Source organism: Bufo gargarizans, chromosome 4 (genome assembly GCF_014858855.1).
Source record: "Bufo gargarizans isolate SCDJY-AF-19 chromosome 4, ASM1485885v1, whole genome shotgun sequence".
Taxonomy (NCBI): Eukaryota; Metazoa; Chordata; class Amphibia; order Anura; family Bufonidae; genus Bufo; species Bufo gargarizans.
The window spans coordinates 62661852-62685169 of record NC_058083.1 but is presented as its reverse complement, the minus strand read 5'-3'; the positions used below and the strand labels follow the sequence as shown (position 1 = coordinate 62685169).

The following is a 23318-nucleotide window of genomic DNA, read 5'->3' as shown; positions in this document are numbered from 1 at the left end:
GCCAATCTTACCAAGCCACCAAAAATTTCCCTAGACAATCTATTGCTGATGACTGGTGTTGAGAGAATCGAACTCCAGTAAGTGGAATTAGATCCAAAGATCCAATTGTTATCCAACACTCTTACAGCTCTTATGGGATCTACTCGATGCTGCCACATTACCTAAATTAAAGCTGGAATAGCCTAATAACAAATCCCCAGGTCCAGATGGTTTATTTGGAGAATATTATAAAATTCTTAAACTGTTTAGGCCACACCTAGTTCTTTATATAACTTTATAAACACTGACAAATGTAGTGAGAAACCTACACGTTTCAGCTATGGGAGCTTTGATGACATCCTATTCTAAATCCATAGGCATTAATATGGGGTTGGTCCCCTCGTTTGCACCTTCCATTTTTCTGCGAAGGATTTCTACAAGATTTTGGAATGTGTCTTTTGGAATTTTTACCCAAATCTCTAGAAGAGCATTTGTGAGCTCAGACACAGATGTTGGATGAGAAGGCCTGGCTCGCAATCTCTGTTCTAGTTCATTCCAAAGGTGTTGGGTGGGGTTGAGGTCGGGGCTCAGTGTGAGCAGTCAAGTTAATCCAGACTCCCCTAACCATGTCTTTATGGAGCTTGCTTTGAGCATTGGGGAACAGTCATTGTGGGAATAGAAAAGGGCCTTCCCCAAACTGTTCCCACAACGTTGGAAGCTTACAATTGTCCACAATGTTATGGTTTGTTGAAGTATTAAAGGGGTATTTCAGTTGGTCGAAGTTATTCCCAATCCAGAAGGTCGGGTTAGGGACTCCCACCGATCACAAGAATGGGGGCCCTATACTCCCTACAATGAACTGAGCGGCTGGTTGAACATGTGCATGGCCTCTCCATTTCTAATGGAGTTCTGGAGGAAGCCAAGTACAGTGCTCAGCTATCTCCAGAATTTCCATAGAAATGAATGGAGCGGCCGCGCACATGCCAAACTGGCCGCTCCGTTCTTTTCAGGGGGTACGAGGCCCCCATTCATGTGATCTGTGGGGTTACGAGCGGTAGGACCCCCACCAATTTAATAGTTATCCCCCATACTATGGATAGGAGATAACCTCAACCAATTTGGAATACCCCTTCACTAGAACTAAGGGCCCGAGTCCGACCCCTGAAAAACAACCCCATTGCATTAGCTCTCCTTGACCAGACTGAACAGCTGACACAATACAGTTAGACAGGTAACATTCTTCTGGCATTGATCAGACTCATCCATCAGATAATCAGATAGAGAAGTGTGATTGGTCACGGCACAGAAGACATCTCCACTGCTCCAGAGTCCAGTGATGTTGGATGCTTTACGTGCTTGATGATGTAACACTTGCATGCAGCGCTCACTGAAACCCATGCAATGAAGCTCCCGGCACAGTTTATGTGCTGATGGTAATGGCAGAGGAGGTCTGGAGTCAGCATAATGTTGGTAACTTTTATACACTTGCTCCTCAGCACTCGATGACCCTGCTCTGTAACTTTATGTGGTCTCCACTTTGTGACTGAGTTGCTGTGCTTCCTCCCAATTTACAATTATACCGCTCAAAGGTCATAGCGGAATATCTAGGGAAGACATTTCAGAAAGTGACTTGTGGCAGAGGTGGCATTCTATTACAGGACCCAGGGCTCCAGATGGTGACCAAAATTGTCGACTTAGAATTTACAAATGGCGACAAGACTTTTTAGTCTTCTCGACTGCTCTGCAGTTGAATACAGCGGCGGGGCACCGGAGATGATAGTTCTCTGCCCCGCCGCCGATGTTCTTCTCAGCAGCGCAGTGGAGAAGGAGTCTCTCCCTCCCCCTGTGCTGCTGCCGCCGCCAATAGGGAGAGAGATTGGAAGAGGAGGGGAGGGGCTGTGGCCACTGCGCCACCAATGAAGATAACTGACCTGTTAATACAAATACAGGAGGCACCTGAGGGGTTAACTGCAGTGGATCGCAGCTCCTTGTCATAGAGGTCGGGTGCCGGCTACTTTCCTCCTGTAAATACAGGAGGTGGGTGCTGGAATCAAGTAGCCGCAGGCCGACCTCTATGACATGGAGCTGCGATCCGCTGCAGTTAACCCCTCAGGTGCCTCCTGTATTTGTATTAACAGGTCAGTTATCTTCATTGGTGGCGCAGTGGCCACAGCCCCTCCCCACCTCCTCCCGCCTCTCTCCTTATTGGCGGCGGCGGAAGCAGCACAGGGGGGAGGGAGAGACTCCACTGCGCTGCTGAGAAGAACATCCTATTAACAGGTCAGTTATCTTCATTGGTGGCGCAGTGTGCCCCCCCCCCCCAACACCCCAGTATAATAAACATTGGTGGCGCAGTGCGCCCCCCAACCCCTCAGTATTAGAGTCATTGGTGGCAGTTTCGATCGGAGCCCCAGCAGTGTAATCCTGCGGCTCCGAACGGTTACCATGGCAGCCAGGACGCTACTGAAGCCCTGGCTGCCATAGTAAGCTCCCTGCTGCCATGTGCACAGGGCAGCAGGGACAGTGTGAAGTCCTATTCACCCTAATAGAGATTTACTAGTTTACTTCTTACTGCCATCTTACAGTTCCCGTAAGGTTCGGGCAAGCAGTATTTCCTGAAATCCCTCTCGGTAACCAAAGAGGCGTACCTATCATACTGACACCTCTTGAGCAAGGATTTTACACGAGAGATATCCTCACGGCTATCTCCCGTCGACACGAGTCTTTCAAGTTTCTTTCTCAGTTCCTGGTACAGACGGTATCTGTCCCAGCTCCTGAGGTTAGAGAGCTTTCGGAAAAACCTTGCCGTCCTTTTTTTGAACATCCCCCACTCCGACTTACTGTTGCACACGTCCACCAAAGGTTTCTGGCTCGGAAGGAAATCCTCATTGTCTTACCATCGCTGCTTCCAGGAGAGACAAATTCAACTTCCATATTCCTTTTCCCATGCGGGGAGTCTCTGTAACATTCAGAGAGAAACTAATGGTCAGAGAATTTCACTTCCTCAGCTTGTAAAGCCGAAAAAAACGCCTCCTCCTTCAAATAAAACCTATCTATTCTAGACCGACGATTTCCCTGATTAAGGGGAAATCCACGTGATCCGGTTTGTGCCGTAAATGAGCATCCACCAGACGAGCTTCCTCAACTATTCAGGTAACTGATATACGTGGTCCTTGTGACCTAGATAGGTCTTTTTTATGTGCTGTATATTTTTTTTAAACTTCAATTTTATTTATTTATTATTAGAACAGCTAATTAGACATATGGACTCTTTAAAAATTCTCAGTGATAGGCTGGCTGGTTAATTATTTTCCTCTTTCACCATTTATTATCTGTATTTTTTTCCAGCAAAAAGTTGAGGGTTATTAGAATGTAGTGGCCTCGGCTGTGTATACGCTCCGGCTGGCAGTTGTGGTTCCAACCTCCTCTTATGCTATTTCATTAGCTCTGATCTGAGCTTCTACTATTTTTATTGCTCTCTTTTATTTACTGGAGGAGGTTGTTATATTGTATTCACTCCAGCCGCTAGAGCGCTACTGCCGGCGGTCAACCTACACTCCTCACTGCGCTGTGTAATTGCTCTTGTTAGAGCGCCTGCCTGCTATCACTGATTTTCAAAACGTTTAACACACATACAACCTGCGTCCTGACATGTTTCGCTGGACACCCAGCGTCTTCAGGGGAAAAAACAAGTATGTTTGGGGGATCCTTGTCAAGGACCTGATACCGGTTGGAGAGATCCACAGGAGGGGCCCCGACTAATTCTTCCTCTGGCATCTAGTCAAGAGTGAGTGGGACAGATGAATCCCACTCCAGAGAGGGCTTGCGACCATCTCCTTTCTTTTTCCTCCTGCTCCGTTTGTTCCTCCTATCCCTCAACCACATCCTGTAATCCTCGTCCATGCTTTCGCCGTACGAGGATGCAGATGTAGCAGAGGGGTTGGCTTTCTCAGGCTGAACCCCAGGTCCTCCCTCCTCATCGCTGTACCCTGGATCGCTACAGCCTGGATCCTTAGCTAAAAGGCCTGCCAGAGGATCAACTAAGGGACCAGCTGCCGCCTGCTCCCTATCTCTATGCCGTTTTTCTTGCCGATCAATGTTGGAAGGCCTTAGGTTCTTAACTGTACCCTGTCTGCTTCTTCCAGTGCTGGTATCACTGGCACTCGTCCCTTCAAAAACTGGCCCAGTCATGGCAGCAGGCCCTTTTTCAACAACAGAACCAGTTTCATGGCTAGCATCCGCTTGAGTCCGGGCCCGGCCATGAGCCTTGTTGGAAACGGCAAACGGACAACGACTGAAGGGATGACCCAGGTCCCTGCACAGGTTACACCGAATCCACATACAGGATGCAGCAAGATGGCCAATGTCCCCACACTTTGCACACTTGCGAACGTCGCATTGTGCGCTAAAGTGGGTGGGACTACCACACCTATAGCAGACCTTCGGCTGTCCCTGATATAAAACCCTAATTCTATCTCTACCCAAGAAAGCAGAGGAGGGGATATGAGCAACTGAGTTGCCCTGTGCCCTCAGCTTTACGCTGAAGGTCCAGGCACCTGAGCAGATGCCGTGATCATCCAAAACTTTGACAGGGAATTGTCCAAACTCGCCATAACGACTAAGCCTTGTCATAATGTCCACGCTAGAAAGTGATTTGTTACAGGTTAAGACCGTCACTTTCTTGACCATCGTTTGGCGGGTTATAGCTTGGACAGAAAATCCCCGCCAGGCCGGGGCGGGTGCTCTGTGTCTGGTAGGCAGGTGTACTGTTTAGTCCCCAACCCTCCATTTAGGTAGGGCAGTTATTCCAGGGCATAACAGGAGATTACATCACTGCCGTTTATCACCTGAGTGCCGGTCACAACTGTCCTTCTGTCATCCACGAAAGGACCATCACGCCATCAGGTGTGGATCTCCCTACTGAATTTGGTAAGATCCACCCTTTTTCTCCATTTACCTTATCCACCCCCATATCACCATTGGTGACAATTGATCATCCGAACATCTCAACCCAAAATCGCTTTAGCCCGTTGGATCAAATAAATGATAGGGATACGGATCCAATAACAGAGAGAAGTACAGAAGGAGGGGCATCAATAAAAGAACCAGTAGGTATTGAGGAGGAGAATGATGGCACCAAGGTAGACACTAAACAGCAACCAAAAAGGAGGTCAACTATTAACATCCCTAAAAAGACAGTAAAAATTTTTTATTTTTTCAGCCACAAAAACATGGAAGCAAAAAAGAGGATGTAGGGGAGGGAAACTCACCAAAAAGAAGAAAAAACTAAAAGCAATTAATCATGAGGCAGAGGAGGATTCAGCCCAAATAATCTAGAACATCAGCAAACATACACTCACTGTAGGAGAGACCAGTATGTTGAGAAAGGGTCTTAAGTTTGCCCCCACTGCGTTTTTCAATAAATTTGAAGCCTTCGTGAGCATTAGAAAATTCATGAATGATAAGAGAACGTACTTACGTTTGAAGCAGGATCCCACGGAAGTATTTTAGAAACAGCTTAAAGAACTCGTCCAGAAAGGGAGGGCATTAGGTATTTTGCAAAAGAAAGAAGCTACTTTTATCCATATACAACAACCGAAAATTGCAGCATTTTATTATAACCCCAAAATTCATAAAAATCCCATAAATCCACCGGGTAGACCCGTCGTATCGGATAGATTGCCTTACGCGTGCACTATCCAGATACGTGGATCAAATCCTACAGCCATACGCACAAGCACTCCCCGCCTACATCAAGGATACAAAAAATATCCTAGAAATATTGACTAATGTAGTACGGAAGGACACTTATATAATGGGCACATTAGACGTCAAAACCGGAAAGGATGTGAAACAACGGAATTCTTCCTTACCGCCAAAGGCGAAATGACAAAGGAACAAATTGAATATTTGGGGGAATGCATTATGTTTATTTTGGAAAAAAACTATTTTATATATGATGGGAATTTTTACCTCCAGACATGGGGGACCGCGATGGGGACGGGGTTCGCTAATCTGAACGTGGGACAGTGGGAACATCATTCAGTCCACTCCGGGCGAACCTCGTCCTGTGGCATCGCTTTATCGATGACATAATTTTTATTTGGGAAGGGGGGGGAGATGCATTACGGGAATTTTTTTATGATCTTAATAAAAATAAATTTTACCTAGAATTCACTCTGACATACAGTAAGACACAAATTAACTTTTTAGACTTGACAATATTTATTGAAGACGGCAAAATTTGCACAAAAACATATAATAAACCCACTGATGTGAACAGCTTCATCTCCATTGAGCGCTGCCTCGGTGGCTAGAAAACGTACCGAGGAGCCAGTTTATGCGTATAAGAATGAACTGCACAAAAAAAGATGAAACACTATGAAGAAGAAGCAAAATGTATGCAGAATAGGTTCGAACTGAAGGGATATGACCAGGGTAAACTAATAAGATGTAGAACAGAGATAGGACATCTAGATAGGCATAGACTTTTGGAGGATGGGGAAAGAAAAAAGAAGTCCCCTGAGAAAGAAGAAACGTGGATCATCCCACCAATGATCATGCCTTATAACAGTCAGGTCTCAAAATTCAAGAAAATAATCAATAGGTATTGGGAAGTCCTAAAAGGAGATAAAATAATAGGAGACCTTATCCCAAAGGCCCCAAGATTCATCTATCGCAGAGCTAGAAACATCGTGAACACCATAGCATCAACCAGTAAATGCGTTGGCATGAACAAGACAACAAATAGGAATGATATAAATAATAAAAAAAGACAGCAGAATAGATGGTAGATTAAAAGGCTTTTTTCCTTGTAAAAAAATGTCCGGGATGCAAACAAATCACGAAAAAAGAAAAAACAAACACAGGTGAAAAACACTGAAGGGTCATATGTATATGACATAAGAGATTTCATTTCGTGTAACAGCTCAGACGTAATCTATGCCATTACCTGTCCATGCGAAAAAATTTATATTGGTCGAACGAAGAGACTCCTCAAAAAGAGAATAGGAGAACATATATATAATATTTAGATAAAATACGAGGGGCACCCTTTATTGCGACATTATAGGGATAAACATCTTGGGAAATTCGCAGGATCAACTTTCTGTGGGATAGAGATTGTCAGAAAAACCAGTAGAGGTGGGGATTATCTTACGGAGATGTCCAGATCAGAAACGAGATGGATCTTTAACATGGGTACACTGGCCCCATCAGGTTTAAATATGGGAATAGAACTTTTTGCATTTGAATGAAAATAAAGAACACAAGTTTTTACAGATGTCAAAAGAAGAAACATAATAAGCGGCACCTGTAGGGTTGAATCAGCGGGGGTACAGCAGGCACATATAAGGAAGGGGGACTATGCAGGATTAGCCATCCATCTTTCCTGACGAAGGATAGCGAATCTATCCGAAACACGTAGAAAGGTCTTGTGGTACCTGTGACTCTCCGTAGTCATAGTAGTGACGTCACTCTCGCTCCGTGCAAGTGCGAACCACTGTAGGGTTTCAAGAGCCGCGCCACCGGCCGGGGCGCAACTCTGTGTTCTATTAGCACCCGACCTGTGCCTGCAAAGATCCGAGGATCACCCACCGTACCCCGTGCTATATGAAGCCCATCCACCAGGTAACGCATAGTCTACTGAGTTTGTGATCCATACAAGTTAGAGCGCAGTATCATTGATTTTCTCATTACCTTGTGTGGCAAAACCAACCTCACCACTGGGTGCTGGAGAAGCCTGGTTGCCAGCCTCTTGCCCCAGGATTATGGGCCCTCTCATCAGCCCATGCTAAACTTAAACCCCATGGCGATTTGACTGTGTTTGTGGCATCTGAGCGCTGTTCAGATATATTGAGCGCTCAGATCCAAGCCATCTGGGGATAAGCTCTTTTACATTTAGACCTTTTTCTACATCTGAAACAGGTGTAGAAAATAGTAAATAAGATGGCCTGGCATGAGGTCTTAAAAATTGGGCGGGGAAGGGTAGGGCCCGGCAGGCCCATCTGATTTACTATTTTCTACACCTGTTTTACCTGAGTTACTCCTGACATAGGGGGTAATTTATGATGCTGAAATACGCCTATGTTCTTAACTAGCCCTGCCACAGTGTTGTTGTTGTTTTTTTTTTTTTGTGTGGCATTATTGGGGGCACTACATGGGGGCATTATAAATACAGAGGCCACTACAGGATGCATTATAAATACCGGGGACACTGCAGGGGGCATTATAAGTACTGGGAGAAATTGTCATGGTGATTAGGGCTAGATAGAGAAGAAAAGAGAATGATTTCAGTTCCAGTCAGAGGAGATATCACCTGTAAGTAACTGGATTTACCTGCATTGTATTCATTGTATATGCACTTGTGTAGAACTGATAACTACCACTGTATGGTGGTAATATTGGCCTTTGTATAGTGTATTATATGCAGTATCAGTATAACTTAATATTCAGTCATTATTCGGTGGTAAATGTCAATGGGTCCACATCTGCACAAGGCTTTCTCCCATGCATTGCGGACCACTATTTTCAGTGCACAGCACGGCACTGAACCCTTAAATTTGTGTGTATGAGCCCTTATAGGAATGTTTTTCTTTTGTGGTTTGAAAATTAAAATCAAAAAATCTATTTTTAATCCTAACAGGAAATCACAATAAGAACTGTGAGGAAACCGCCATGTTATCTCAAGCTGAAAATGGAGCTATCATGCCGCACTCTGAAGGAACCCAGATCATTACATTGATTTTATATGAAAGACCTGTCATTACAGAACAACAGTGTAATCCCCCAAATCAAGAGGAACCTTCTCCTGACCAATCCCACACTGCTACTACCAATACGCCACAATCAAGTCTTGTTACACGTGAGAGAAGTGACACACGAGAGAGGCCATTTTCATGTTCAACATGTGAGAAACGCTTTACATGTAAAGCGCATCTTGTTAATCATGAGAGAATTCACACAGGAGCGAAGCCATATTCATGTTCACTCTGTGGGAAATGTTTTACCAATAAATCAGGTCTCATTATACATGAGAGGATTCACAAGGGAGAGAAGCCATTTCCATGCTCAGAATGTGTGAAATGTTTTACAAATAAATCCGATCTTGTTAAACATCTGAGACGTCACACAGGAGAGAAGCCGTATCCATGTTCAGAATGTGGGAAGTGTTTTGTTAGTAAAGGCAAACTTGGGGAACATCAGAGAATTCACACACGAGTGAAGCCATATTCATGTTCATATTGTGGAAAAAAATTTATGATTAAATCGGAATTTGTTCAACATGACATCAGTCACAAAGGAGAGGAGCCATTTTCATGTTCTGAATGTGGCAGATCTTTTACATGTAGAGTTGGTCTTATTACACATCAGAGAACTCACACAGGAGAGAAGTCGTATTCATGTTCAGAATGTGGGAAATCTTTTATTTGTGTTGAGAATCTTAAGGATCATCAGAAAGTTCACAGTGAAAAGAAACCATCCTGATCCACACGTGAAGAATGTTTAATAAGAAAATGAAAATTTGAAACTCATCAAAGAATTTACACAGAGAAGAAGCGAAATTATTTTTTGTAATGTTGGAAGTACAAAAATAGATGTTTAACCCATCAGATTATTCACGGATTAAACCGCCAATGAGATAGTTTATTTTGGGGTAGATATAGCCTGGATCTCCAAAACATGGGATTGACGGAAGTATTGTGGAAATAAGGAAGAAAAGAGGAGCGTTGTTTACTGTCAGAGCAGTGAAGATGAATTGTCCCCATGGACCTTGCCTCTTCTTACTGTGTTCATACCTCCACCCACACTGCAGGAGAACCCAGAGCGACACAGTGTAAAGGGAAGAACACCCCATGCAAATATTTATTTTTTAAAGGGATTCTGTCATCAGCGACCTCCCTATCCAGCTGTTTGCATAGACACTTAGCTCTGGTTCACCTGATAAAAACACTGTTGTTTTTCTTTTGTTGATCCAGGTCTTATGACTTTTTCCTAATATGCAAATGAGGCTTTTGATGCAATGAGGGCATCACCATTGCTCTTGTTGCACCCACGCTCCATTCATTTCTGAGCCAGCCCCTCCCTCGCTGCTTTCATTGACAGTTCCAGGCAGTGGCAATGCAGTCAGGGAGTGGCTGGCCACAGAAGAGAGTGGAGCTTGGGTGCAAGAAGAGCAATGGTGATGTCCTCATTGCATCAAAGGCCTAGTTTCCATATTAAGAAAAAGCATCATACTGTAACTAGGGACCAGATCAGCAGAAGAACAGAATTTTGATCAGGTGAATCACAGTTTGGCGTCTATGCAAACAGCTGGATAGGGAGGTCGCGGGTGACATATTCTCTTTAACATATGTGGCCATATCTTAAATTGATCTTCATTCCTACAGTATTTAAAGATAAAGGTGATGGAATTAAGGGCAAAAAAAATAATACTATAATAAATTGAATTCACTATCAGTAGGTGTACGGTATGTTATTAGGTCTCATTCAGAATCGTCCTTCACATGGTAAGCATGAAGAAGCCCACAATTAGTTCTCCTATATGTGGCCAGACAGAGTGTGGTTGTTAGGCCTGGGTCTTCTGCCATACCTCCCGCTGTCTCACCTGTCATATCCCCAGCATCTCCTGCCTCCCTCCCCACTGCTGTCTTCACCAGATAGGGCAGACGCGTACCTGCCAGACGCGTCCTTCAGCCACGCTGCCTCCATGCTTCATCTCATGCTGGCGTCCCATAGGGGCACGCGCCCGCTGCTTCCTGTCATTTATGCTTCCAGGGGCGCGTGCTTCCTGCCTCCCAGTATGGCCTCTGGGTGGGGTTTCAAGTTTAAATAGCAGCTTCCTCTCCTATGAAGTTGCCAGAGCATTGAGTTACTATCAGTAATAGCAAAGGTGTTCTGTTCTGACCTTCTGTGTTTGACCATTCTCTTTGCCTGCTGTCTGCATTGCCTACTGGACCTGTCTGACCCTGAGCCTGTCTGATGCTCTGTACCACGCTACTATCTGAAACCGGCTTCTGACCTCTGGCATGTCTGACCACGCTTCTGCCTCTGACAATCATCAAATTCAGCTGCTGCCTTTGCTCCAGTCTTCTCAGCAAAACCACTTCTCACCACCGTGTTTGCTATTGGACTGAGTTTACACGAACTGCGGTTCTAACCGTAACATGAGCTATTGGAGCGTTACCTGTTGTCTGACTCAGTGAGTCAGCTGTCAACCATATTAGCTAATCCTGTAGGTAGTGGTTCAGTTTCTCTCTTGCGGCGTTCTATCCTGTTTTCTTTGAGAGTGCTGAATAACACCCTAGGGCAGGGTTTCTCAACTCGGGACCCACCTACTGGTGAGGATTTGAGAATATCCCATAGAATGATGCATGGGCACTAATTTTATCACCTGCTCAATACTTCAGAAATCCTGAAACATGACTGGTAGGTGGGTCCCGAGGACCGGAGTTGAGAAACCCTGCCCTAGGGGTTAGTGGCTGCCATCCCTCGGTTGACACAGAGAATCCACCCACTGGTCGTAACAATGGTCTTTTGGCTTCAGGTGGTGCTCAGTGAAATGTCACGTCGTGGTGTGGGAGGGGAACTCCACATCAAACACAAAAGAGAGGGAGAAGGTCACCACCTAATAAATCCCAACCCGAACCCTGACTGCTAACAGAATGAACAGACCCCGATGGTAGGACTATTCATCCGCAGGAACCTAAGCCTGGCTCACCCTAGAAGGCCCTGAAGATAGTGATTGGGCCACAGACGACCTGGTCTTTCCCAGCTGAAGGAACAAGAGTCTGCCTCAGGTCTGGTACCAAGAGACAGGGAAATAAACATACCAAACGATCCACAACCAGAATGAGCTATCAACCAAAAGGATTGATGGGTAAAGCCAGACTAAGAAGGGAGTAGTAATGGTCGCATAGTCTACACCTGAAAAGGAGTTGTGGACATCCGAGAAACACATAGACAAAGTGAAACCAAAAGAAGCTGTCAGATCACTGACATGCAGACAGTTTTTCAGATCTTCTACCACCTGTCACGGGTGTGACATCATAATGTAGATAGATTTTAAGCAATCCAATCTAACAGCACTCACCATAAAATCTTCAGCATTTTATTGTATACAGCAGACACACACACTGGAGAAAAGCAACATTCCTGCTTCCCATACATTGGAGGTAAAGCCATGTTCCTGCAGACCAAGGGTGGGCCTGAAAGAGAAGAATAGAAGTGACCCAATATGGCAGAGAGTATAAGGAAATCCTGATAGAGGTGAGTGTGATATCTCATCTATGGACTCAACTAGCACAGAGTGGAAACAGTATTAGCCTACGGTGTCTGTCTACGTTCTGCAGTTAAGCGCAAAACTGTATTTGGAACCACATGGACAGTGTGGACACTGGTATTGGAAATGATAAGAAGAGAGAAGCTATATGTACCGGCTGTGTGAAACAGAGAAGTTTACTGATCTATACTCCACACCTGGACGATAGTCAGCCAGAAGTTACAATAGCCAGAGTGTAACCACAGTCTATACTGCATCAAGAGCCTGTTACTATCATTACAGATACAGCAACCTGAGTGTGACCAGAATCTATACCGCACCAAGAGCCTGTTACTAGGGTTACAGATATAACAGCCTGAGTGTGACCAGAGTCTATACCGCACCAAGAGCCTGTTACTAGGATTACAGATACAACAGCCTGAGTGTGACCAGAGTCTATACCGCACCGAGAGTCTGTTACTAAGATTACAGATACAACATCCTGAGTGTGACCAGAATCTATACCGCACCAAGAGCCTGTTACTAGGATTACAGATACAGCAACCTGAGTGTGACCAGAATCTATACCGCACCAAGAGTCTGTTACTAAGATTACAGATACAACATCCTGAGTGTGACCAGAATCTATACCGCACCAAGAGCCTGTTACTAGGATTACAGATACAACAGCCTGAGTGTGACCAGAGTCTATACCGCACCAAGAGCCTGTTACTAGGATTACAGATACAACATCCTGAGTGTGACCAGAGTCTATACCGCACCAAGAGCCTGTTACTAGGATTACAGATACAACATCCTGAGTGTGCCCAGAGTCTATACCGCACCAAGAGCCTGTTGCTAGGATTACAGATACAGCATCCTGAGTGTGACCAGAATCTATACCGCACCCAAGAGCCTGTTACTAGGATTACAGATACAACATCCTGAGTGTGACCAGAGTCTATACCGCACCAAGAGCCTGTTACTAGGATTACAGATACAACATCTTGAGTGTGCCCAGAGTCTATACCGCACCAAGAGCCTGTTGCTAGGATTACAGATACAGCATCCTGAGTGTGACCAGAATCTATACCGCACCCAAGAGCCTGTTACTAGGATTACAGATACAACATCCTGAGTGTGACCAGAGTCTATACCGCACCAAGAGCCATTTACTAGGATTACAGATACAACATCCTGAGTGTGACCAGAGTCTATACCGCACCAAGAGCCTGTTACTAAGATTATAGATACAACATCCTGAGTGTGACCAGAGTCTATACCGCACCAAGAGCCTGTTGCTAGGATTACAGATACAACAACCTGAGTGTGATCAGAATCTATACCGCACCAAGAGACTGTTACTAGGATTACAGATACAACAGCCTGAGTGTGACCAGAATCTATACCGCACCAAGAGCCTGTTACTAAGATTACAGATACAACATTGAGGCCTGCAATATACCTGCTTCCACAAAATACGGATTAAGGGGATTGATATACCTGCTTCCACAAAATGCTGATTGAGTTCTGCAACATACCTGCTTCCATCAAATATTAAGGGGATTGATATACCTGCTTCCACCAAATATTGATTGAGGCCTGCGAGATACCTTCTTCCACAAAATATTGATTGAGAGCTGCGATATACCTGCTTCCACAAAATACTGATTAGGCAGTTCGATATACCTGTTTCCACCAAACATTGATTGAGGCCTGCGATATAACTGCTTCCACAAAATACTGATTAAGGGGATTGATATACCTGCTTACTCAAAATACTGATTGAGGCCTGCGAGATACCTGCTTCCACAAAATACTGATTAAAGGGTTTGATATACCTGCTTCCGAAAAATATTGATTGAGGCCTGCGATATACCTGCTTCCACAAAATAGTGATTGAGGTCTGCGATATACCTGATTCCACAAAATACTGATTAAGGGGTTTGATATACCTGCTTCCACAAAATACTAATTGAGGGCTGCGATATACCTGCTTCCACAAAATACTGATTAAGGGGATTGATATACCTGCTTCCACCAAATATTTATTGAGGCCTGCAAGATACCTGCTTCCACAAAATACTGTTTAAGGGGTTTGATATACCTGTTTCTACCAAATATTGATTGAGGCCCACAAATACTGCTCTTCTCTAGGGACTTAGGCACAGGGTCATTTTAAAAATGACTGACAGAGGAAGAAGCAGGCAGTTCCGCAGGCGTGATAGGGGTCGGGCAGGTGCACCAGACCGGAGCCTAAGTGGGAAGTTGGAGAAGGTGCGTGTGATTACTTCAAAGGACTCACCAGAGTTGGTTAAGTAGCTCATTCGGTTGCGAGCGCTTGCACAGGAATTTCCACCCACAGTGAAACAGGTGCGGGTACCAATCCTACAGCGCCTGTAAGAAGAGAGCGGTTTGAAGATAACCCATCAACATCGGGTTAACGGCCGATGTGGACGCTCTGAGAAGCAATAAACCCCTGTACTACTGGGTGTGCAGGCTTGATCTGTGGCCAGAGCTGGCACAATTTGTCACGGAACGCTTAGCTTGCCCCTCGTCGAGTGTCCTGCACGAAAGGACATTCAGCGCAGCAGGGCGATCGTGACCTTTAAGCGCACTCGCCTAGCTCATGACAGTGTGGACTACCTTACATTTCTAAAAATGAATGCGGTATGGATCTCTAAGGAATTCAACACCTGTGACGACTACATGTAATTGAATTTCCTCATGCCAGCCCACACATATCCTCCACCACCCAGAACAAATAATGGTCCTTGTCTTATGTATATACAGCGGTACAAAAGACCTTTTCTGTCAGGTGACTGCCTAATTATTGGGGCCTGTACTGGCCAACAGTAAAATTTGTATCCAGTGACCGCCTAATGTACCTCCAGCCACATCATCACGAGTTATTTTCTGTCTTATTTTTGGGGCCTGTACTCCCATGGCCTAAAATAAAAAATTTCACGGCTCCAGCAGGGCACATTTTTGAGAGTTTCTCTTTAAGACGCATAAAAATGGCCCCTGATTAAAATACATATTGTTTGTGGGGAATTTTTGCCAATGATCCCCCTCTGGTATGTCACTGTCCATGTTGTGGGACTATTTGTGCACTTCTATTAAGTAATTGGTGGCTGCAAATATGATCTGAAGGTTTTTCAGGTTTACCTGCCATTAAAGTCAATGTTCGCGAAACGTCCCGGCTGATGTTCGTCCATCTCTAGTATCAGGCATAGTGCCAATAGTACCAGCTGTACTATATACATAGTACCAGCCATAGTGCCAATAGTAACAGCTGTAGTCTATACATAGTACCAGACATAGTGACAACAGTACCAGCTGTAGTATATACATAGTACCAGACATAGTGACAACAGTACCAGCTGTAGTATATACATAGTACCAGACATAGTGACAACAGTACCAGCTGTAGTACATATATAGTACCATACATAATACTAATAGTAACAGCTGTAGTATATACATAGTGAAAATAGTACCAGCTGTAGTACATACATAGTACCAGCTGTAGTATATACATAGTACACGGCATAGTACCAGCTGTAGTACATACATAGTACCAGGCATAGTGCTAACAGTACCAGCTGTAGTACATACATAGTACCAGCTGTAGTATATACATTGTACCTATAGTACCAGCTGTAGTATGTACATAGTACCAGGCATAGTGCCAATAGTACCAGCTGTAGTGTGTGTATATCTATATATATATATATATATAGTACCAAGCATATTGACAACAGTACCAGATGTAGTAAATACATAGTACCAGCCATAGTAACAGCTGTAGTATATACATAGTACCAGGCATAGTGACAACAGTACCAGCTGTAGTACATACATAGTGCCAGTCATAGTAACAGCTGTAGTACAGTGTCTTGACTTTTTCCATGTTTTGTTACATTACAGCCTTAAATTCAATGTTCTCTTAATCTGAATCTTATGTGATGGATCAGAACACAATAGTCTAAGTCGGTGAAGTGAAATGAGAAAAATATATAAATAAAACTATTGTTTAGAAAATTGTCATGTGCGTATGTATTCACCCCCTTTGTTAGGAAGCCCATAAAAAGCTCTGGGGCAACCAAATGCCTTCAGAAGTCACATAATTAGTGAAATGACGTCGCCTGTGTGCAATCTAAGTGTCACATGATCTGTCATTACATATACACACCTTTTTTGAAAGGCCCCAGAGGCTGCAACACCTAAGCAAGAGGCATCACTAACCAAACACTGCCATGAAGACCAGGGAACTCTCCAAACAAGTAAGGGACAATGTTGTTGAGAAGTACAAGTCAGGGTTAGGTTATAAAAAATATCCAAATCTTTGATGATCCCCAGGAGCACCATCAAATCTATCATAACCAAATGGAAAGAACATGGCACAACAGCAAACCTGCCAAGAGACGGTCGCCCACCAAAACTCACGGACCGGGCAAGGAGGGCATTAATCAGAGAGGCACCCCAGAGACCTAAGGTAACCCTGGAGGAGCTGCAGAGTTCCACAGCAGAGACTGGAGGATCTGTACATAGGACGACAATAAGCCGTACGCTCCATAGAGTTGGGCTTTATGGCAGAGTGGCCAGAAGAAGCCATTACTTTCAGCTAAAAACAAAAAGGCGCGTTGTGATTTTGTGAAAAGGCCTGTGGGAGACTCCCAAAATGTATGGAGGGAGGGGCTCTGGTCTGAGGAGACTAACATTGAACTTTTAGGCCATCAAAGAAAACGCTATGTCTGGCGCAAACCCAACACATCACATCACCCAAAGAACACCATCCCCACAGTGAGACATGGTGGTGGCAGAATCATACTGAGGGAACTGGGAAACTGGAGTTGAGGGAAAGATGGATGGTGCTAAATACAGGGCAAAACCTGTACCACTCTGTGAGTGATCTGAGGCTAGGGCGGAGGTTCACCTTCCAGCAGGACAATGACCCCAAACACACGGCTAAAGCAAGACTTGAGTAGTTTAAGTGGAAACATGTAAATGTGTTGGAATGGCCGAGTCACAGCCCAGATCTCAATCCAATAGAAAATCTGTAGTCAGACTTAAAGATCGCTGTTCACAAGCGCAAACATCCGACCTGAAGGAGCCGGAGCCGTTCTGCAAGGAGGAACGGGCAACAATCCCAGTGGTAAGATGTGGCAACTGCTCATAGAGACTTATCCAAAGCAACTTGGAGCTGTGATTGCCGCAAAAAGCGGCTCCACAAAGTATTGACTTTAGGGGGGTGAATAGTTCTGCACATTGACCTTTTCTGTTATTTTGTCCTGATTGTTTTTTGCTTCACAATAAAAAAAATAAAAAAAACATCTTCAGAGTTGTCGGCATGTTCTGTAAATTACATGATGCAAACCCTCAAACAATCCATGTTAATTCCAGGTTGTGAGGCACCAAAATTCTAGATCATGTCCCTGATATATTACAGCACGGTGTTAGTAGAGGCCGGGGGCAGCGCCGCTGATCTCTGTATAAGCAGCATGCTATAGATACAGAAACGCTCAGACCAGGGTTTGTAGAGACGTCAGTGACAGAAAATGTCTGATGGAATAAACCTCCATCTGTCAGACATGAGATCTTCCTCTCTGGTGATAGTCGACCTGTGTTCACATCACGTTTTCGTCCTACATTTCACGTATACACATGTTAAAGTAGTTCCCTTTATATCGGAGGCTACAGACTATCGCCGCCTTCGTCTGGTGGTCCTATTTTGTAAATGTATACAATAATCACTGCAGAGGGAGGAAGAAGACGAGACAGTGATGGTCGGGTCCAAGCTCAATACTTTTTCTGACTGATAGCTCGCAACCCGTTTATTTTATCTAAAAGCTAGCCAGTAGAGTTGAGCGGACACCTGGATGTTCGGGTTCGAGAAGTTCGGCCGAACTTCCCGAAAATGTTCGGGTTCGGGATCCGAACCCGATCCGAACTTCATCCCGAACCCGAACCCCATTGAAGTCAATGGGGACCCAAACTTTTCGGCACTAAAAAGGCTGTAAAACAGCCCAGGAAAGGGCTAGAGGGCTGCAAAAGGCAGCAACATGTAGGTAAATCCCCTGCAAACAAATGTGGATAGGGAAATTAATTAAAATAAAAATGTAATAAATAAAAATTAACCAAAATCAATTGGAGAGAGGTCCCATAGCAGAGAATCTGGCTTCACGTCACCCACCACTGTAACAGTCCATTTTCATAAATTTAGGCCCAGCACCCAGGCAGAGGAGAGAGGTCCCGTAACAGAGGATCTGGCTTCATGTCAGCAGAGAATCAGTCTGCATGTCATAGCAGAGAATCAGGCTTCACGTCACCCAACACTGTAACAGTCCATTTTCATAAATTTAGGCCCAGCACACACACAGGCAGAGGAGAGAGGTCCTGTAACAGACAATCTGGCTTCATGTCACCAGAGAATCAGTCTTCATGTCATAGCAGAGAATCAGGCTTCACATCAGCCACCAATGCAACAGTCCATTGTCAGATATTTAGGCCCAGCACCCAGGCAGAGGAAAGAGGTCCCGTAACAGAGAATCTGGCTTCATGTCAGCAGAGAATTAGTCTTCATATCATAGCAGAGAATCAGGCTTCACGTCAGCCACCACTGTAACAGTCCATTGTCATATATTTAGGCCCAGCACCCAGGCAGAGGAGAGAGGTCCCGTAACAGACAATCAGGCTTCATGTCAGCAGAGAATCAGTCTTCATATCATAGCAGAGAATCAGGCTTCACGTCAGCCACCACTGTAACAGTCCATTGTCATATATTTAGGCCCAGCACCCAGGCAGAGGAGAGAGGTCCCGTAACAGAGAATCTGGCTTCATGTCAGCAGAGAATCAGTCTTCATATCATAGCAGAGAATCAGGCTTCACGTCAGCCACCAATGCAACAGTCCATTGTCATATATTTAGGCCCAGCACCCAGGCAGAGGAGAGAGGTCCCGTAACAGACAATCTGGCTTCATGTCAGCAGAGAATTAGTCTGCATGTCATAGCAGAGAATCAGGCTTCACGTCACCCACCACTGTAACAGTCCATTGTCATAAATTTAGGCCCTGGCACCCAGGCAGAGGAGAGAGGTCCCGTAACAGACAATCTGGCTTCATGTCAGCAGAGAATCAGTCTGCATGTCATAGCAGAGAATCAGGCTTCACGTCACCCACCACTGTAACAGTCCATTTTCATAAATTTAGGCCCAGCACCCAGGCAGAGGAGAGAGGTCCCGTAACAGACAATCTGGCTTCATGTCAGCAGAGAATCAGTCTGCATGTCATAGCAGAGAATCAGGCTTCACGTCACCCACCACTGTAACAGTCCATTGTCAAATATTTAGGCCCAGCACCCAGGCAGAGGAGAGAGGTCCCGTAACAGACAATCTGGCTTCATGTCAGCAGAGAATCAGTCTGCATGTCATAGCAGAGAATCAGGCTTCACGTCACCCACCACTGTAACAGTCCATTGTCAAATATTTAGGCCCAGCACACAGGCAGAGGAGAGAGGTCCCGTAACAGACAATCTGGCTTCATGTCAGCAGAGAATCAGTCTTCATATCATAGCAGAGAATCAGGCTTCACGTCAGCCACCACTGCAACAGTCCATTGTCATATATTTAGGTCCAGCACCCAGGCAGAGGAGAGAGGTCCCGTAACAGACAATCTGGCTTCATGTCAGCAGAGAATCAGTCTGCATGTCATAGCAGAGAATGAGGCTTCACGTCAGCCACCAATGCAACAGTCCATTGTCAGATATTTAGGCCCAGCACCCAGGCAGAGGAGAGAGGTCCCGTAACAGACAATCTGGCTTCATGTCAGCAGAGAATCAGTCTGCATGTCATAGCAGAGAATCAGGCTTCACGTCACCCAACATTGGAACAGTCCATTGGCATATATTTAGGCCCCGGCACCCAGACAGAGGAGAGGTTCATTCAACTTTGGGTAGCCTCGCAATATAATGGCAAAATGAAAATAAAAATAGGATTGAATGAGGAAGTGCCCTGGAGTCCAATAATATATGGTTAAGGGGAGGTAGTTAATGTCTAATCTGCACAAGGGATGGACAGGTCCTGTGGGATCCATGCCTGGTTCATTTTTATGAACGTCAGCTTGTCCACATTGGCTGTAGACAGGCGGCTGCGTTTGTCTGTAATGACACCCCCTGCCGTGCTGAATACACGTTCAGACAAAACGCTGGCCGCCGGGCAGGCCAGCACCTCCAAGGCATAAAAGGCTAGCTCTGGCCACGTGGACAATTTAGAGACCCAGAAGTTGAATGGGGCCGAACCATCAGTCAGTACGTGGAGGGGTGTGCACACGTACTGTTCCACCATGTTAGTGAAATGTTGCCTCCTGCTAACACGTTGCGTATCAGGTGGTGGTGCAGTTAGCTGTGGCGTGTTGACAAAAGTTTTCCACATCTCTGCCATGCTAACCCTGCCCTCGGAGGAGCTGGCCGTGACACAGCTGCCTTGGCGACCTCTTGCTCCTCCTCTGCCTTGGCCTTCCACTTGTTCCCCTGTGACATTTGGGAATGCTCTCAGTAGCGCGTCTACCAACGTGCGCTTGTACTCGCGCATCTTCTTATCACGCTCCAGTGCAGGAAGTAAGGTGGGCACATTGTCTTTGTAGCGTGGATCCAGCAGGGTGGCAACCCAGTAGTCCGCACACGTTAAAATGTGCTGTCGTTGTGCAGGCACTGCAGCATGTAGTCGCTCATGTGTGCCAGGCTGCCCAGGGGTAAGGACAAGCTGTCCTCTGTCGGAGGCGTATCGTCATCGTCCTGCCTTTCCCCCCAGCCACGCACCAATGATGGGCCAGAGCTGCGTTGGGTGCCACCCCGCTGTGACCATGCTTCATCCTCATCCTCCTCCATCTCCTCCTCATCCTCGTCCTCCTCGTCCTCCAGTAGTGGGCCCTGGCTGGCCACATTTGTACCTGGCCTCTGCTGTTGAAATAAACCTCCCTCTGAGTCACTTCGAAGAGACTGGCCTGAAAGTGCTAAAAATGACCCCTCTTCCTCCTCCTCCTGGGCCACCTCCTCTTCCATCATCGCCCTAAGTGTTTTCTCAAGGAGACATAGAAGTGGTATTGTAACGCTGATAACGGCGTCATCACCACTGGCCATGTTGGTGGAGTACTCGAAACAGCGCAACAGGGCACACAGGTCTCGCATGGAGGCCCAGTCATTGGTGGTGAAGTGGTGCTGTTCTGTAGTGCGACTGACCCGTGCGTGCTGCAGCTGAAACTCCACTATGGCCTGCTGCTGCTCGCACAGTCTGTCCAGCATGTGCAAGGTGGAGTTCCACCTGGTGGGCACGTCGCATATGAGGCGGTGAGCGGGAAGGCCGAAGTTACGCTGTAGCGCAGACAGGCGAGCAGCGGCAGGATGTGAACACCGGAAGCGCGCACAGACGGCCCGCACTTTATGCAGCAGCTCTGACATGTCGGGGTAGTTGTGAATGAACTTCTGCACCACCAAATTCAGCACATGCGCCAAGCAAGGGATGTGCGTCAAACCGGCTAGTCCCAGAGCTGCAACGAGATTTCGCCCATTATCGCACACCACCAGGCCGGGCTTGAGGCTCACCGGCAGCAACCACTCGTCGGTCTGTTGTTCTATACCCCGCCACAACTCCTGTGCGGTGTGGGGCCTGTCCCCCAAACATATGAGTTTCAGAATGGCCTGCTGACGTTTACCCCGGGCTGTGCTGAAGTTGGTGGTGAAGGTGTGTGGCTGACTGGATGAGCAGGTGGAAGAAGAGGAGGAGGAAGCCGAGAAGGAGGAGGTGGCAACAGGAGGCAAAGAATGTTGCCCTCCGATCCTTGGCGGCGGAAGGACGTGCGCCAAACAGCTCTCCGCCTGGGGCCCAGCTGCCACTACATTTACCCAGTGTGCAGTTAGGGAGATATAGCGTCCCTGGCCGTGCTTACTGGTCCACGTATCTGTGGTTAGGTGGACCTTGCTACAGATGGCGTTGCGCAGTGCACACTTGATTTTATCGGATACTTGGTTGTGCAGGGAAGGCACGGCTCTCTTGGAGAAGTAGTGGCGGCTGGGAACAACATACTGTGGGACAGCAAGCGACATGAGCTGTTTGAAGCTGTCTGTGTCCACCAGCCTAAATGACAGCATTTCATAGGCCAGTAGTTTAGAAATGCTGGCATTCAGGGCCAGGGATCGAGGGTGGCTAGGTGGGAATTTACGCTTTCTCTCAAATGTTTGTGAGATGGAGAGCTGAACGCTGGCGTGTGACATGGTTGAGATGCTTGGTGACGGAGGTGGTGGTGGTGTTGGTGGTACATCCCCTGTTTGCTGGGCGGCAGGTGCCAACGTTCCTCCAGAGGCGGAGGAAGAGGCCGAGGCGGCAGCAGCAGAAGAGGCCGAGGCGGCAGCAGCAGAAGAGGTAGCAGGGGGAGCCTGAGTGACTTCCTTGGTTTTAAGGTGTTTACTCCACTGCAGTTCATGCTTTGCATGCAGGTGCCTGGTCATGCAGGTTGTGCTCAGGTTCAGAACGTTAATGCCTCGCTTCAGGCTCTGATGGCACAGCGTGCAAACCACTCGGGTCTTGTCGTCAGCACATTGTTTGAAGAAGTGCCATGCCAGGGAACTCCTTGAAGCTGCCTTTGGGGTGCTCGGTCCAAGATGGCGGCGGTCAGTAGCAGGCGGAGTCTCTTGGCGGCGGGTGTTCTGCTTTTGCCCACTGCTCCCTCTTTTGCTACGCTGTTGGCTTGGTCTCACCACTGCCTCTTCCTCCGAACTGTGAAAGTCAGTGGCACGACCTTCATTCCATGTGGGGTCTAGGACCTCATCGTCCCCTGCATCGTCTTCCACCCAGTCTTCCTCCCTGACCTCCTGTTCAGTCTGCACACTGCAGAAAGACGCATCAGTTGGCACCTGTGTTTCGTCATCATCAGAGACATGCTGAGGTGGTATTCCCATGTCCTCATCATCAGAAAACATAAGTGGTTGTGCGTCAGTGCATTCTATGTCTTTCACCGCTGGGGAAGGGCTAGGTGGATGCCCTTGGGAAACCCTGCCAGCGGAGTCTTCAAACAGCATAAGAGAC

At 46.3% G+C, this 23318-nt stretch overlaps 1 protein-coding gene across 1 annotated transcript in view; it reads left to right on the top strand.

The window, feature by feature from the left end:
* LOC122935208 (zinc finger protein 397-like) overlaps window positions 1–23318 on the top strand; it is a 1371324-nt gene that overhangs the window by 411964 nt on the left and 936042 nt on the right. The window lies entirely within an intron of this gene.